General features: G+C 39.2%; 1 pseudogene; it reads left to right on the top strand.

Moving 5' to 3' along the window:
* The first annotated feature begins 7325 nt into the window (after nt 1–7325).
* On the top strand, nt 7326–15397 carry LOC108707576 (annotated as a pseudogene).
* The last annotated feature ends 2210 nt before the right edge of the window (nt 15398–17607 follow it).

The following is a 17607-nucleotide window of genomic DNA, read 5'->3' as shown; positions in this document are numbered from 1 at the left end:
GCCGAGGTAGACTTTTTCAGCACATTTTGGATGCTGAAAAACTCGGCTTATACTCGGGTATATACGGTAATAACTGAAGCCAGCCCCAGGTGACCTTTCATATATTTAGCACAACTCATGAGGTCAAACCTCCATTGACTTCTACATGAACATGCGAGCTTTTGGATGGGAATTTTTGTCAAGTTTCTTTTTTTTAATAAATCAAGTTTCTGGAAATTCTTATTTGTATTAAAAAAAGCCATAACTCTTAAACATATAGGGGCAGATTTACATAGGGTCGAATATCGAGGGTTAATTAACCCTCGATATTCGACTGCCGAATTGAAATCCTTCGAATATCGAAGTCGAAGGATTTACCGCAAATAGTTCGATCGAACGATTAAATCCTTCGTTCAATTCAAAGGATTTTAATCCATTGATCGAACGATTTTTCTTCGACCTAAAAAACATTATAAAGCCTATGGGGACCTTTCCCATAGGCTAACTTTGCACTTCGGTAGGTTTTAGGTGGCGAAGTAGGGGGTCAAAGTTTTTTTTAAAGAGACAGTACTTCGATTATCGAATAGTCGAACGATTTTTAGTTCGAATCGTTCGATTCGAGGTCGAAGTAGCCAAAAAAATCATTCGAAATTCGAAGTTTTTTTTATTCTATTCCTTCACTCCAGCAAAGTAAATGGGCCCCATAGTGTGCACTATATTTCTTATTTATGCTGCAACAGTTTATAGGCCCCACTTGGTTTAAAATATATGAAAACAGTAGTTTATTAGTCATTGCGCTATAGATAATAATCTACACTAGGAAAGCAAAGAAGCAAATCATACACTGTTCCACTTTCAAGCTGGTTTTCAGATATGCTCTCTTCAGAAGTATATAATGTGTAATAAGGGGAGAAGTACTCCCTGTGTGTGTGTGCGCGCACGAGTGAAGCTACTTATTAGTAGTTATCAAGGTTTTGTGCTCAGCGAGAAGACTTTTCACAAGACAGTACTCTTGCTGGGACCGAAACATTGATAAACACCAATAAATGATTTCACTTATTTATAATTCCCATGAATGCTCCAAATATTATTACATGGATACACATTTCACTGGATGCATCTGGGCTATAAATTTGTTTGGTAGTGCGTTACTACTACGCCAGCTTAACCAGAGTGCAAAATTATCTTTATAAAGATAACCATAAAAGAATCTCACTTACTGAACTGAAAACTCACAGCATCAACCCTTTGGTTGGAATACTATCATCGTCATTGAAAAATTTTGCACCAACAAATCACATATCCCAATAAAATCCTAATTACTGTATGTGAAAACACATTAACCCCCCCATATTACAAAACTTTTTTTTAAAAAAAATCACAGTGAATAACTAAACGTGCTAATTATTGATCATACCTACCAAATGGAAACATTCCAAGGAGTCTTGGGTTGCTTAGACCCTCCTGTCCAGCATCATATAAATGATCAAATATTTTTTCAAATATCTGCCTTAAAACAGATGGTCAAAAGCCACTCTGAACAGAATCCTTTAATAATGACTTGCATAACTAATCTGTTAAAGGCCATTAGGGGTAAATTACCTCTCCAGCATACCATGTGGCCTATTGCCCCCCCCTCCCCATAGTAGGTGTATCGCATGATTAAATACCATAGATTTTACTGTGGCCAATGAATGTTTCGCTTCCAAACAATGTTTTGACAATTAGGTTTCTACTTTCCCAGTTGCCAATGTGATTTCTACTTTCCCAGATATGACGGTAAACAACACCACCTTTCATTCCACCACACAGACACGCTGCCTAGGAGTTATCTTAGACTCGCGTCTGTCTTTTTCACCACACACTTGCAAAATCTTGTCGTATTCAGCTGCGCAACATTGCCCGAATACGACCATATCTCAGTTCAGAATCAACCAAAACACTTATTCAGTCTCTCATCATCTCCTGCCTTGATTACTGCAACCTACTCCTCACAGGTATTCCAACAAGTCACCTTTCACAACTCCAATCTGTTCTAAATGCAGCTGCTAGACTCATTCATCTATCTCACCGCTCAACATCAGCTGCTCCCATATGCATATCCCTCCCAATCTCCTCCAGAATCAAATTAAAACTACTCACACTTAATTTAAGGCCCTTAACAGTGAAGCCCCTCCCTATATTTCATCTCTGATCTCCAAATACACTCCTTCACACAACCTTCACTCTGCTTTTGACCTTCGCCTCACTTCTGCCCATTTTCGTCTATAAGACTTCTCTCGAGCTTCTGCTTTTCTCTGGAATTCTCTGCCACAAGCTGTTAGACTTTCTCCTTCTTTCCAAACTTTCAAATGCTCCTTAAAGACCCACCTGTTTAAAGAAGCTTATTCAATGTACCTAAATTAATCAATCATTGCTGTATCGTTAATCACAAAATTATTTCTAAAATCCTAATGTCTCAATTGTAGCCTAACCTTTAGTTTGTAAACTCTAATTTGTAGGGCCCTATAATCCTATTGTACTCTGTAAACCCTTGTTTGTTATCCACCATTTATTCCCTGTTTGTTATAACCAAGGTAAAGCACTGCGTATCTTGTCGGTGCTATATAAATAAATGATGATGATAACACATTTCGGACAGCTTGGCAGAGATTTGTCATTCTATCCCAAAATTAAATATTGGTCTTTCAATTACTTCATGGTCTTTCTGATCCAGTATGTAACATATAATGATGTACATGTTAGTCTGTGTCATACATATGGGCTGCGCCAAAGGTCTAACACTATAAGACAGGTTTATCTCCATTCATATTTGAGTTTTTATGCGGCATAAATTTGAAATTCTAGATTTTTCTATTGGAAAAAACGGAAAGCTGACAAGTAGAAGTCAACATTTGAAATTTTTGAGGTTTCAAAAAATGTATTTTGATAAATCTGCTATCACACTATATAGTGTGTGTGTCTATCATCTATATACATACACACACATCCATATCAACCCGGTTAGTTCAACTGTAATGTTTTGCTTGCATTGTTGATTTATGCAGCATCCAATGTGGGGAATATATTATGGAGGGGGGAGATTGATTGAAATTCCTAACATATTTTTTTTCCCAGCAGTTTCAATTTTAAACATAAACTTTTCATGTGATTCTGGTAGATGTTCACAACTCTTTGCCAGAACAATTTTGCTCATTTATCAAAACATTTCCCAAATTCCACCGTATGCTTTGTCTATTAGGGAAATGATTTTACTGAAAAATGAACACAAAATCTATGTGAAATCTGTTTGTTTGATTCCCATACTACACTGGGAAATTTATATTTATATATATATATATATATATATATATATATATATATATATATATATATATATATATATATATATATATATATATATAATGTGTGTGTTCATATATGTTTGTATATGTGTATATTATATATATATATACATATATATATATATATATATATATATATATATATATAAAATTTCTCAACGGTTTGTGATCCATTTTGGGAAAATGGAAGTGACGGTTATAGTCAGGAATTACAGAAGGTAACCAGGGAAAATGATGAGCATTTTTAATGCAGCGTATAAATATATCAGGGCTATACAGATAAAATACAATAAAAACAATTATTCAATTTGTAATTTCATTTGCAGTAGGAAAAACGGTTTGCTTGAGGGCACATACTCTTAAACCATTAATTTCTGAAAAAACTATCGAGCATATTGTGTTATAATAGTGGTGTTTCCACTTTAAAGGTTTTTTTTATAGAATAGTCTATATGTTAAAGCTTCCCCTCTGTGTGTTGAAGCACAGCCAGTGTAGGTGAGGATCAGCATATAAATGAGCCTGGGACTTTGGTGCCCCGAACAACTGCATCATCCTCAGAAACTTAACCCATTCATTTGCCAACTCTGGTAAGTTGGGCCAAATAATATACATATGTAAACACATGCTATAATGCATTTCACACCACAAAATACATCCAATAGCATTAGGTTTAAATATGTAAAAGGAGAACTATCATGAAAATTTAACATTAGCTAAATCACACTGAAATAAGAAACTTTCTAAATATAATAAATTAGAAATTCTGTACCATTTCTGAAATAATATCTTTACTATCCCTCTCTCCGCATCTGTTTCTCTTCATTCTGCCATTCAGGAGTTCGCTGTCAGATTTTCATTGAAAGATTCAGTATATCTGTTAGGGCAGTGATCCCCAACCAGTAGCTTGTGAGCAACAAGCTGCTCTCTAACCCCTTGGATGTTGCTCCCAGTGGCCTCAAAGCAGGTGGTTATTTTTGAATTCCAGGCTTGGAGGAAAGTTTTGGTTGTATAAAAACCAGATGTACTGCCAAACAGAGCCTCAATGTAGGTTGTCAATCCATTTAGGGGCTACTAAATGGCCAATCACAGTCCTTATTTTGTTTTTCAATTCAATGTTTCATTTTCTCTCATTTTTCAAAAAGAAGGGTATTGGGATGGGTACAGAATAAAGAAGGCATGTGGATAAGGGGGTAAAGTATAGAATATTAACATAAACATAATAATTTTTACATATTACACACTAAGGGGCATATTTAATAATGGTCGAAGTTAAATACTTCGAATATCGAAGTCAAAGGATTTAGCGCTATTCGTTTGATCGAGGGAATAACCGTTCGTTCGAACAATTAATTCCTTCGAATCGAAAGATTCGAAGGAATTTAATACATCGATGGAACGATTTTCCTTCTATCCCAAATTGGCTAGAAAGCCTATGGGGACCTTCCCCATAGGCTAACATTGATGCTCGGTAGGTTTTAGGTGGTCGAAGTTTTTTTTAAAGAGACAGTACTTCGACTATCGAATGGTCGAATATTCGAACGATTTTTAGTTCGAATCGTTCGTTTCGAAGGTCAAAGTAGCCAATTCGATGGTCGAAGTAGCCAAAAAAAAACTTCTAAATATTTTTTATTCTAATCCTTCAATCGAACTTATTAAATGTGCCCCGAAGTAATTGTAAAAAAAAAAAAAAAAACATTTTTATTTATTTTTTTTAACAATGGTACATTTTTATGCGGTTTCCAGATATGATTTTTTATATTTTAGAGATAGTTTCTATCAGAAAATTTTAAAAACAAAACATTGTAAAGGCCAAACATTATAGGTTAGGAGGTGTTTTGTATCACATTTTTATTTTTGTTCTTTTTTATATAATCAGACCAAAGTCTCCAGTTTTGGAAGTGTTTGAATAATTTACCCCTTTTAAAAGCTATCATTTCCTCATTATGTTTGGTTCCTTATTTGGCACCCCGGGAACAATTTTCATGCTCGTGTTGCTCCCCAACTCCTTTAATTCTGAATGTTGCTCATGGGTTCAAAAGGTTGGGGATCCCTGTGTTAGGGGATACTCCTTTTCCTAGCAGATGTATTAGAGCTCACTCAAATAACTGATTGCTGTACAATCAAAACCTAACAAAATAACTGTCTTTGGCAAAAATTCTGCATGTAGAGAGAGAGAGAGTTGATTTTAAAAGAATGAGCTCTGCTACATCGTTGAGAAAAAAGGAACCCCTCTAAAAGATCTTATTTTAGTATGATGAAGCTTCTATTAAATTTTCTTTTTCGTGATAGTTCCACTTTAACCTGCAGAAATGTATCAGAAAACAAAATATTCCTGGTGATAAATAATTTATCAGGAAAGTAGACGACTCAGGAGATAGTTTGGCTAAAGGGACCAGATGCCCGGAAGCAAATCATTGATAAAGGCATACTCCTAATTATGGATATGTATGTGGACTGCTGGGTTCATGGCCGCTAATGTTTGACTTCATCTTGGTATTAGCTCCTGTGTGCGAAACACTGCAAAATAGACACGCAAGATCACAATAAAGCATTAGTGTAATTCGGTTAGAAAACTTAATTTGCTGGAAACTATTATAGCATGCGGAGATTCAGAGAATATTTCAGTTCCCCATGCATTTTCATTATTTCAGAGATTAGTCTTCCAATGATAACAGGGTTATGTGAAGGACCAGAAAATGAATGTGTGGGATCTTTTACCTGGCACCAAATACGTTTTGTAAACTACCATAAACACCTATCTTCTTCTTGAAGGCAGTATCTTTTTGAAGACTATGTAAAGAATGGAGTGCTTTGGATAGAAATATATATATATATATTATTCTGGATAAGGAGCAGAATGCTAAAAATCTTCTAAAACGTATTTAAATATTAACAAATCCCAGTGCAATGCTTTTGCCATGAACATCGAATAAAGATAAGTTAGGTCACAAGGTATAAGAGAATTCGTGAAACAGTGAATTAGTAAAGAATTGTTTTCATTGAATAATTGGTTTTCCTTTATAAGATTTCATATTTATTTTATGCAATTAACGGTTTTGGTTTTTTTTTTTTTTTGCATCATTTCTAAGAACAAACCCTTTTTATTCAAAAATCCTTGTTTTTTTTAATTTATTTATTTTATTACAGATGTAATAAATGATGAAGGATGTATAGAAAGAAAGCAGGAAAAAAAAGAGTAAGAAGGCATGGGGCCACTACCAGTCTAGAAGTTTGCTGAACACTTAGTAGCAGTTAGCTATCCCTGCTGAGGTAGTAGTTTAATGTTAAGGAATTATAATATGGTATATTTAGGATTCTTCACCTGACAAATAGCTGTATACCAAATACAGCAAAGATCCTTATACTGAAGACCTTGTGTCCAACATGCAGGACCACAACTGTAAATATCCAGCCTATTGATTGAGATGCAAGCACACATTATTGTACTGTTTTAGCACTTATATAGTTCTGTGCGCAGTAGTAGTTAGCTGTTATATACGTTATATGTCATCTCTTCATATTGTGGATTTTTGTTTGTGTGCACACTGTTTAGCCAATCCAAATTGGTTGCTTTGAAGTTGATTGGGCAAGTTGTGGGCTGACAGTCATTGCAACTCTCTGACATCAGTGAGACTAATGCACTGCATTTTGTTTTCGATTATTAGTCCTGCGAAATGATGATCTTTTGCCCAAACTTCAGGTTTCTTAACAGAAAAATTGGTTTCCTTGTAGTACAGGTATTGTGCACCATCCATGCTCTCTTTTTATGAGACACCCACTCCATGCTGATGAAAAGCAACTTTGCGGCATGATGCTATCACCAAATACTTCAAGTATGGATTGAGGTATAGACCATTGTAGATCTTTATAGGGATACAGATTGTTTTCAAATTAGACCAAAGAGTTGCACTGTTCCTGCTATGAGACAAGGTGAAAACCATGCCTCCGTTGTCAGTGTGCCACAAGTTGCCAGAGGCAGCAAAATGCCATGATGGTAACTTAAAGACCCACATTTCTCATTACTGAAACAGAAATCCCCCTCTTCTAGTGCAGGAAGCTCAACAGTGTTCTCATCACTAATGTATCCACCTCCTCCCACCCCTTCAGAGTGCCGAAAAGTTAAGTATGTGGGGTAGGGGGAGGCAGAAGAGCCACCTCAGGACATTTACCATAGACCACTGGTCTTTTACCTCATTGCAAATGTGTCACTCTCATAAAACTCCAGTTGTGTTTTCTTGCCACAGGTTATGCTTTTCACACACAACAAGAAATGTTTATTACTGTATCATTACTTCATTATTCTGCAGAAGATCTTGTCAGTCTAAAACGACAGGTTCTCCTAATTTGCTCTAGGATAATTATAGGGTGTTGCATGCCAACATCTATCAAATCCTGAGGCAGCCCAAGTCTTGGCAGTCGTCTTAAACTGGGACATTCCAGAAAGTCAATTATTTGTGTATGTGAGGCCCATGGCAAGCAACATTCTGTTCCATTCTGCTTTTCAGATGAGTCTTACCAAGCAGAAAGACGAAGGCTTATACGCTATTACTGCAGCACAGGATGAAATAAATGCCGCCTGCCGAGGGAGCCCAGAGGTGGAGAGAGATAAATTCACAGATTTTCCCGAGGACTTTAATCAGCTTGAGCTCCTGGAGACTCATCGCCATCTGATATCAACTGGCACTCAGAGCCTCTGGGCGGCAGAGTAGGAGGAAGAGGATGAAGATAAGAATGAGGAGTGGTTCCAGTCTCAGGAGAAGAAACTACAGCAGAATCCCTAAAGAGCTCATATTGTTTGCCGCAGAGAATAGCAGGGTATGATGAATTGTTCCGTTTCTCTGTTTTAGTGTGGGGCATTGTGGCATTTGTATTCACTAACCACTGATGTTATTGTCTTCTCTAGGCAGCACAGAAAATAGAGTATTAAGGCGTTAACATGTTTCAACAAGCGCCATAGAGTTATGAGTGAAACTGCAACAATTTTTATTTTGATAAACTTCTAGCATTCCACCAGTGGCTAGAGTTGTACAACATATTGAGGTCTTCAGGTGGGCCAACACTGGTTTAAAGCTGGCCATACAAGGGCCAGTATGGAGTGCTGCTTTGGCCACGCCTGACGGCTTGCTTGGTTGTGTATAGTTCCAAAATGACCTTCCCAAGGTCCCTATATGAATCAGAAAAGCTGGAAAATCCATTGTGTGATGACTACATAAAGCCCTGGAACCATTTGTCTCCAGTCTGCAGGGTCCCCTGTGTAATCCCATTGTATTTACAGAATTCTTATAATTTGAATCACCATAAGAAGACAAGGGGGCAAACTTACTAAAGGGCGAAATGACTAATGCGGGTGAAAATTCGCCAGCGTGGCGTCATTTATGTACTTCGCCGATTTAATAACGGTCGCTGGCGTAACTTCGCTAGAGAAGGAGATAGACTCTAGCGGTACTTCACTCCCTAACGCCTGCCAAATTTGTGCTCTGTCAAATTGACGTAACTACACAAATTCACTAAGATGCGGATTTTACTGAACGTTACCATCTGCGCCAGACTTGCCTTCACCAGCTCAGACCAGGTGAAGTGCAGCAGAGTAGATAGGAGTTCCTAAAAAAATAGTTGAACATTTTTGTAAGTCCCAAAAAACGCTAGCATCTTTTCTTTTTTACAGAGCGATAGGCTGAAAAAAAGCGTAATTTTTTGGGGGGTAATCGGCTTCCCCCCTACATTTCCTAACATATGACACATAAACTATACACAGGGCTCATGTGTAGGGCAATTTAACAACTTTATTTTATTAAGGTTTCCCGGGCTTGTGTAGTGTAATGTATTTGCTGCAACATATACGTCCATTCAGCTTTAACTTCCCGCTGTATGCAAATAAGGCAATACTAGCGCAACTTCGCTTGGCGCAGTAACACTAGCGCAATTTCACCAGCATTCAGCGACCTGGACGCAACTTCGGATTTTAGTGAATTAGTGTTGTCCTGCCGAATCTACACCTGGCGAAGTGTTGCACTGTGAGCGAAGCCATTGCTTGGGAATTTTCTGTGGTTAGTGAATTTGCCCCATTAACTGTATCACACATTAAAAAAGGCCGGTTTATCTTCATGTGCTAAAAATTAATGGTGATTGATGTTTTTAGGTACCCCTATGATTGTAGTTCCTTAATTTGGACCCGGAGCAGGACGCTTCATCTTCCAAAATCACCCAGGCCATTTTTCTCAGCATCATACCGCCACACTCTTTTGGTGCCCAGCAGAATACACAAGTGCAGGGGATGTTGCAACACTCCATGTTTTTAAGAAAATGAGAACCTGCCCAGGGTCTAAAGCAGGGGTCCCCAACCTTTTTAACCCGTGAGCCACATTCAAATGTAAAACGAGTTGGGGAGCAACACAAGCATGAAAAAGTCCCCTGGGGTGCCAAATAAGTGCTGTGATTGGCTATTTGGTAGCCCCTATGTGGACTGGCAGCCTACAAGAGGCTCTCCCTGGCACTATACTTAGTTTTTATGCAATTAAAATTAGCTTTCAAGCTGAAAATTCAAAAATAAGCAACTGCTTTGAGGACACCGAGAGCAACATCCAAGGGGTTGGAGAGCAACATGTTGCTCACGAGCTACTGGTTGGGGATCACTGGTCTAAAGTAAGTGACTTGAATCACTTGCAGATGCCTAATAATTTGACACCCCCAAGTGAATATACCTCCTAGAACAAGTCGTGTTTTTCCCTACCGCTGGTTTTCTGTTCACGGTCCGTCTGTACCAGTGGTAGAATATTTCCATTTTAGTCTTACAACGAGCAGCATAACTGCTGACAATTCCACTTGTCTCATGAGCTAAAAACGTTCCTCAATGCACTCACATATGACATAATCTAATTTTCATGAATTTGGATTAGGAGCATGATTTTAAAAAACTAATGCTTTAATTTAATGCTTTAAAGTTTGTTAAAATCCCTGTCCTGTGCATTGCTGAAACTTTTAAGGCTAAACTCCACGTGAGATTTTGTAGCATGGATCGACAAAACGCATCGATGCAGTCGCATGGGTCAGAATGTAATGGGACTGATGCAAAAATCTGATGTGTAAATTTTCCATCCAAACGCTGAATACCGGGTCTTCATCCGACGAGATAAAATCTGATAGTGCCTGATCCATTGAAATACATTGACGGTCAGATGTAGATGCATGAACAAACTACACCATCCAACTTTATATGATCCGTTCTAGCTATAGGAGGATTTCGTAGCATCGTAGCGTGGTAAGATTTGGTAAGATCTGATCAAAGTCTCCTGTGTAGTTGTACACTTACAAGTACCTGCCACAAGCACCTGGAAGGTTTATCATGTGTCTCTCATCCCTTCTGATGCTCCATCCATACAAGCCAGCACGGACAGTGAAACAGTTCTGTAATTTAGCAGTATAAACCAAACTGCAGAGCATTGGTTCTCCAATTATTTCTAAGCCTGGGGAAACCTCTGCTGATCCTGATGACAGCTGAGCTAATTTACTTTACCTGTGTGCTGAATCTATCTGCTCATTTCTGTAAAGGATTCCACAAGCTAAAAAGCACACAATGGCAACACAATCCCATTGTAGTCAAGCATCCCAGATTTATTTCACTGATGATCTGTTACTGCTGTGTAACTGTGTGGCGTGACTACAGGCTCCCCTAACTACTGCCAAGGACAATGTTAGATCTTCCTGAAATATAGGATTTCTGTGCATTCATATTAATGGAGTGGGAGGCTCGCCTCTAGAAATGAGTTCTTTGCTTTTTATTCAGCTAAAACATATGTTACCCTAAATGTATAATACGAGGAAGAACTGGCTGACCGCACATGCAATTGCCTTTATCTTCAAATGGGAATTACCCATAAAATACAACCGCAGCCCCAGTGGGTACTATAAATGGGACTTATACAATGGAAAGTGGTGCCCACACTTCAAAGATTACAATGTTATGAGAGAGAAGATGGTGACACAAGGTGTGAATTTGGGAACATTCCGTAGTAGGACATTTGTAGAACACCATCTTAGGCAGGGGTCCCCAACCTTTTTTACCCCTGAGCCACATTCAAATGTAAAATGAGTTGGCGAGCAACACAAGCATGAATAAGTCCCTTGGGATGCCAAATAAGGGCTGTGATTGGCTATTTAGTAGCTCCCATGTGGACTGGCAGCCTACAGGAGGCTGTACTTGCCACTATACTTAGTTTTTATACAATTAAAACTTGCTTCCAAGCCTGGAATTCAAAAATAAGCTCCTGCTTTGAGGACACTGATAGCAACATCCATGGGGTTGGAGAGCAACATGTTACTCAACAACATGTTACATGTTATAAGCTACTGGTTGAGAATCACTGATCTAAGGTATATAGATGACAGACAAGGAGATAAGTTGCCTGCAATAAATCTCATCTACTGCGGGCAAATGCTTTCCCACTAGCAATACAGTAAATCACCGGTGGGAAAACATACTTAGCTCTTTGTTTCTCCAACGAAAATTCGAAATTTGTGCGAATGCAAATGTGCTTGCAGTTGTAAATGACCTCTCTCTTCTTCAAAAAAAACCACACACCAGCCCAGGTGCTGAGGGCCACACCACCATCTTTGTTATTGCAGCTGTACCCACTGACTATTCTAGGAGGGCAAATGCACAGTAGGAAAATCTACGTAATAAATTCTGTGCTGTGCATGTGCTCATCCAAACCAGTTGGAGAATGCCTGGAAGACCGGAAGATGATGGTGGTGCAGCCTCAATGCTTGTATTCATGTCATTCAAAGGGGCCTTTCACCTTTAAGTTCACTTTTAGTATGTGAGTATGAAACTATTTAATTGAACTTTTTTTTATATAGTTTTTGAATTATTTGCCTTCTTCTTATGACTGCAGCTTTCAAATAAATAAAAACAAATGCTCTATAAAGCTGCAAATGTATTGTTATTGCTACATTTTATTACTCACCTTTCTATTCAGGCTCTGCCCTATTCATATTCCAGAAACATTACATTGCTTCTGTAAGCATATGTTAAAGTTTGGAATGCTTCCAAAGCTATTCATCCTCCCGTTGTGCTTCGGCGCTCCTCTCATCCACCGGGGATACATATTTGTCAGTGTAATACAAAGCCTCCGTGGTGCAGTAGTTTTGGGAGACAGTTTCCCTGCTTGCACTACATGTACAGCCAATATCTGACACTGCTATTCACTTTCCTTACATTGAAAGTGAAAACACGTACTGTTTATATTGCTGCGGAGAGTGCTTGCTTGACTTTGTTTTTCTTCCTTGTTATCTTATTCTGCCAGACTGCTTCTCATTTAAATACACTGCCAGTCACCAGTAAAGGCTGCAAATGAATATAACTAAGATTGTTTATTTAAGATGCTGAGCTTTATGTTATATACTGAACACAGAGATTTAGCAGTAAAGATCCAGGCCTCCAAAGTTCCCCCATCTTGTTGGTCCAGCTTTCAAGTGTCGGTAAACTTATTTATGCTTTATATTGTGAGTGGGTCCCTAAGCTCAGTAAGTGACAGCAGCCCAGAGCATGTGCAGTGAATCAGCAGAAAAGACAAATCCTGCTAAAGGGCTGTGATCGCTTTGGGTTGGTATTAAAGCTTAAAGCAAAATGTAAAAATGTTAAATTTCTACCCTAGGAGGTGCATTCATTTTTTGTAACCCATGTAACACAAATGATCTGATATGTAAAGGCATCGTTCAGGGCAACTGCAGGGGTTGCCTTCACCCTCTCTGGGACCTCCTGACGTTTGTGCCAATTCAAAGGCGCACAGAAAACTGCACCCGGGCCGACCCTCATTAGTTATGTTACTGGCATTTTTCATCTTTAAATTAACTGTTAGTATGATGTAGAGAGTGATATTCTGAGACAATTTGCAATTGGTTTTAATTCTTTATTATGTTTGTTTTTGTTGAGTTTTTTTAATCAGCAGCTCTGCAGTTTGCAATTTCAGCAATCTGGTTGCTAGGGTCCAAATGACCCTAGCAACCATGCATTGGTTTGAATAAAAGACTGGACTATGAATAGGAGAGGTCTGAATAGAAAGATATATTATAGAAAGAAGCAGTAATAATACATTTGTAGCCTTACAGAGCACTTTTTTTTAAATGGAGTTAGTGGCCTACATTAGAAAGCTGGAACGACTAAGAAGAAAAAGGCAAATAATTCAAAAACTATGAAAAAGAAAAAAGGAAGGCATTTGAAAAGTTGCTTAGAAGTAGCCATTCTATAACATATATACGTCTAACATAATAGCCAGAACACTACTTCCTGCTTTGCAGCTTTCTTGGTTTCCACTGATTGGTTACCAGCAGGGGCGATCCGTGGGCTGTTGGCGTCTGAGGCAGCAACCCCGATGCCGCCCTCCTCTCCCGCTCTGCGCTTAAAAGTTTAGCATCGGAGCGGGTCAAAAGGGGCGGTATCACTAGTGCAATGAGCGCGTACTGTGCCTTCTGCACTAGCAGAGACCAATTTCCGGTTTAAAAACCGGAAATTCGGCTCTTAAAGTTACAGGAGGCGGCTTTTTGCCGCGCCTTGTAACTGGCCGTTCACTGCCACCTGAGGCAAGGTGCTCACCTTGCCTCATGGCAGGAACGGCCCTGGTTACCAGGCAATAAACAATCATTGACTTGAGGGGGGTCACATGGGTCATAACTGTTGCTTTTGAATCTGAGCTGAATGCTGAGGATCAATTGCAAACTCACTGAACAGTAATGTCCCATGTGGGCCCCCTTCAAATCAATGACTAACTCAGAGTTAGAGAGCTGCAAAGCAGGAAATTGGGTTCACTTCTGTTATGTTAGACATACAGTCACTCCAGCCTTTATACATTGCACTTTTGACTAACTAACTATATTAGAAACAGTTTTTATTTTGCACTGCCTATCTATTTATCCAGTTTTTATTTTTGCACTGAACTGTTTCTTTAAAGGTGAACCACCCCTTTAATTGGGTATTGTACCCATGGCCGCCATCAGGGGGGCACAGGGGGTACTACTGTACCAGGCCCGGACCTGAAGGGGGGGCCCGCAGAAGCGTCCGCAGAAAATTTTTCACAGGGGGAGAGCAGACGCTCCGGCTGCATGCTGTCTCCTAAGGAAGAAATACAGACTCGCCTCTACTTACTGATTTAAGAGGCTGCAGTGACAGATCTGTCCGTGCTGCAAATACTTGCCGAGTTGCAAACTCCCCCCTCGCTCGATCCTCCCTCCTTAGCCCTCAGCCCCTCCCTCCATCCTCCCTCCTTAGCCCTCAGCCCCTCCCTCCTCAGCTCAGCCCCTCCCCTCTTAGCCCTCCTCCATGCTCTGTGTTCAGCTTGTGAGCTAGGGTTTTCATGTCAGGGGTGGGCAGGGCCCAGGGGGCCCCGAAAAATTTTGTTGTACGGGGCCCCCCGTGATTTCTAATGGCGGCCCTGATTGTACCCTCTTGTTTATTATACATTACATAACATAACATTTCCCTCTGTCTTTCTGCAGCTTAGCACTCTTCAAACAGTCAAACCATCCAAACCTTGTTAAAGGACCAGTAACATAAAATTTTTTAAAAAAAATTCGCTAGTATACAACGAAAAAAAAACAGAAAGAGAAATTAAACTTTCTTGCGCTCCTCTTCAGAAAAGGCGATCCATCATTCCTTATAGGAGAAAGCCAGGGAGGAGAAATCGAGTGCCGCACGAAGGATCGTCGCCCTGTCGCCTTTTAAGAAGAGAAGCACAAGCGGAGTTTCGGTAAGTTATTTCTTACCACTACACCCCACAGAGCAGCTTACAATGGGCATCTGAGTATAACACGGGAGCTCATTGGGTACGTTGCATATGTACAAGCCGTCACTGTGGATGGGTGGACCCCTCTACATAGTGCCTGCAAGTGGAACAACGTTTCTGTGGCTTCTTTCTTGCTTCAGCAGGGAGCAGATATCTTGCTAATGCAGTTGCATCTTGCTTCGGGGAATTAAGCCACATCTAAAAAATAAAGCTTTTGAAATTGCTGTGCGGACTGATGTGTACCACTACCTCTTTCAAATCTGTGATTATTGGATCACACCCTCAAATAAAGAATAGCTACAGCTAAAGAAAGGTGGCCTTACTAGGCACAGCTGAACATGTAATTAAACATCTGTGCTTTGTGAAATGCTTGGATCGCCTTATTCCGATCTTCCCAATGCAAGTGCTTTCTGATAGAAGCCATTTTTTGTATCCCTTCCTGTTCTGCAGAGCAACATCCTGTTTGGTTTTCCACATGCTCAAAATTGCAAAGTACATCTTACATACTGTGAAGATACCAGAGTAGTGACATAGCTACCATGCAGCAGACCCTGTGCGGGCAGGGGCACCCATTCCACAGTGTGGTAGTCCCCCTCCCAAGCAGCTTCTGCACTTTTAAGGGTAAGTAAACCTTTAAAATAAGTGAATGTAAAACTGATGAGGGTGCTATTTTAAGATTGTTTGCAATGTACATTCATTTTTTATTTTTAATTCCAGGATATTAAAGGATACATGGACTGTTAATATGAATGGATTTTGTTACAACAGCGCCACCTGCTGGTCAGTTTCCCACCAGTCTGACCACCAAGTAGTCAAGGAAGTTGTCAGGAGAAAGACAACAAAGAGGCTGCTCTGATGTTCTTCTGCTTAGGAAAAAAATTAGAAACTTTTTCTCAAATCGTTGCTAAACAGAAGAACATCAGAGCAGCCTCTTGGTTTCTCCTGACAATTTCCTTGACTACTTGGTGGTCAGACTGGTGGGAAAATGACCAGCAGATGGCGCTGTTGTAAAAAAATTCATTCATATTAACAGTACATGTATCCTTTAATATCCTGGAATTAAAAATAAAAAATGAATGTACATTGCAAACAATCTTAGAATAGCACTCTCTTCAATTTTACATTCACTTGTTCTAAAAGGTTTACTTATCCTTTAAACAATGCTGCCTGCCGCAGTAGAGCAAGGGGGTGGACAACCAAGCTAGTGAGAGTGAGCACCCCTATGCCCGCCATTGAAGATTTCTTTGCATTCACGTACAGGAGCTTTCATTGCTTTGTGAGTTAGCAGAAACTATTTATGAAGGATAAAATTATTTACTTTTCTATTTTCCCCCAATAAGCACTTTTTAAAAGTAGAACTTAATATACCCTTTTTAAAGGTATACTGGCACTTCCAGGACACACTTTTATGTTTTTATCCTTTAAATACAAAGCATTTTGGCAGCAGACATTTCAGTTAAAGTGACTGTATCAAAAATCCATTAAGAGATTGACTTAAACATAACTATTAAGGAGAGATGCACAAAATTGACTGTGTATGAGTATCATAACTGCAGTTGGGCTCCAAAAGGCATTTTTTTTACACAGAATTGTTTATAGTTAATAGTAAGCTCCAGTGGGAGGAATCTGCATAAAACGTTTCCATCTGCTATAAATTGGAGTCGGAGAAAAGTTTTCCGAAGTTTCCTCGTGATGCAATTACTGACGACTTCGGAAAACTAAGTGCTCCGTGTGCCTGCCCACAGGCGATTTTCATTTTAGTCTGCAGAACGCAGGGGAAGGCAGATCGGGGAGATTATTCACCGTGAAAAAGAGGATAGTTTTCGCCTGGTGACTAATCTGCCCGTGTGGCCAGACCCTACCCAACTCACCTGTATACGTAATTACTTTCCAACTGATCCTCATTCAGTTGGGTGTCAGATATTCATTGACAGTTAGATCCAATATATCTTATAGGGGGGCTTCCTTTCCTAGAAGAAATATTAGAGCTCATTCAAATAACTGATTCCAGTACAAACCAAATCTAACAAAATAGCTGCCCTTTGCACAAATCCTACATGTAGAGAGACATGATGTCTGGTGATTTTAATAGAGGCAGCTCTAATACATCTTCTAGACAAAAAGAGCCTCCATAAAAGATATACTGGAACTAACTGTCAATGAATATCTGACACCCAACTGCTGCATGAAGACAGAATGAAGAGAAACAGATGCTAAGAGAGGAATAGTGAAGATAAACTTGATTATTTCATAAACAGTACAGATTTTTTAACTGATTATATTTAGAAAGTTTATTTCAGTATGCTTAAACTTATATGAAATTTTCACGATAGTTCCCCTTTAACATCATTTGTAAGCTGTGATGGTTTTCTTTCTGATAAAACAAACATCAATTTTACACAGGGTACCATACTATTAAAGGGATGATATTTGGTGTTTTAAATTGTGTTCAGATCTGACCCCAGTTCCAAATGAGGCCTCCAAGCGTGGGTTAATCCAAAAAAAAA

The sequence above is a fragment of the Xenopus laevis genome, chromosome 2L (assembly GCF_017654675.1).
Source record: "Xenopus laevis strain J_2021 chromosome 2L, Xenopus_laevis_v10.1, whole genome shotgun sequence".
In the NCBI taxonomy this organism is placed as follows: Eukaryota; Metazoa; Chordata; class Amphibia; order Anura; family Pipidae; genus Xenopus; species Xenopus laevis.
Note: the sequence above shows the minus strand (reverse complement) of the source record. Positions and strands in the feature narration are given on the sequence as shown.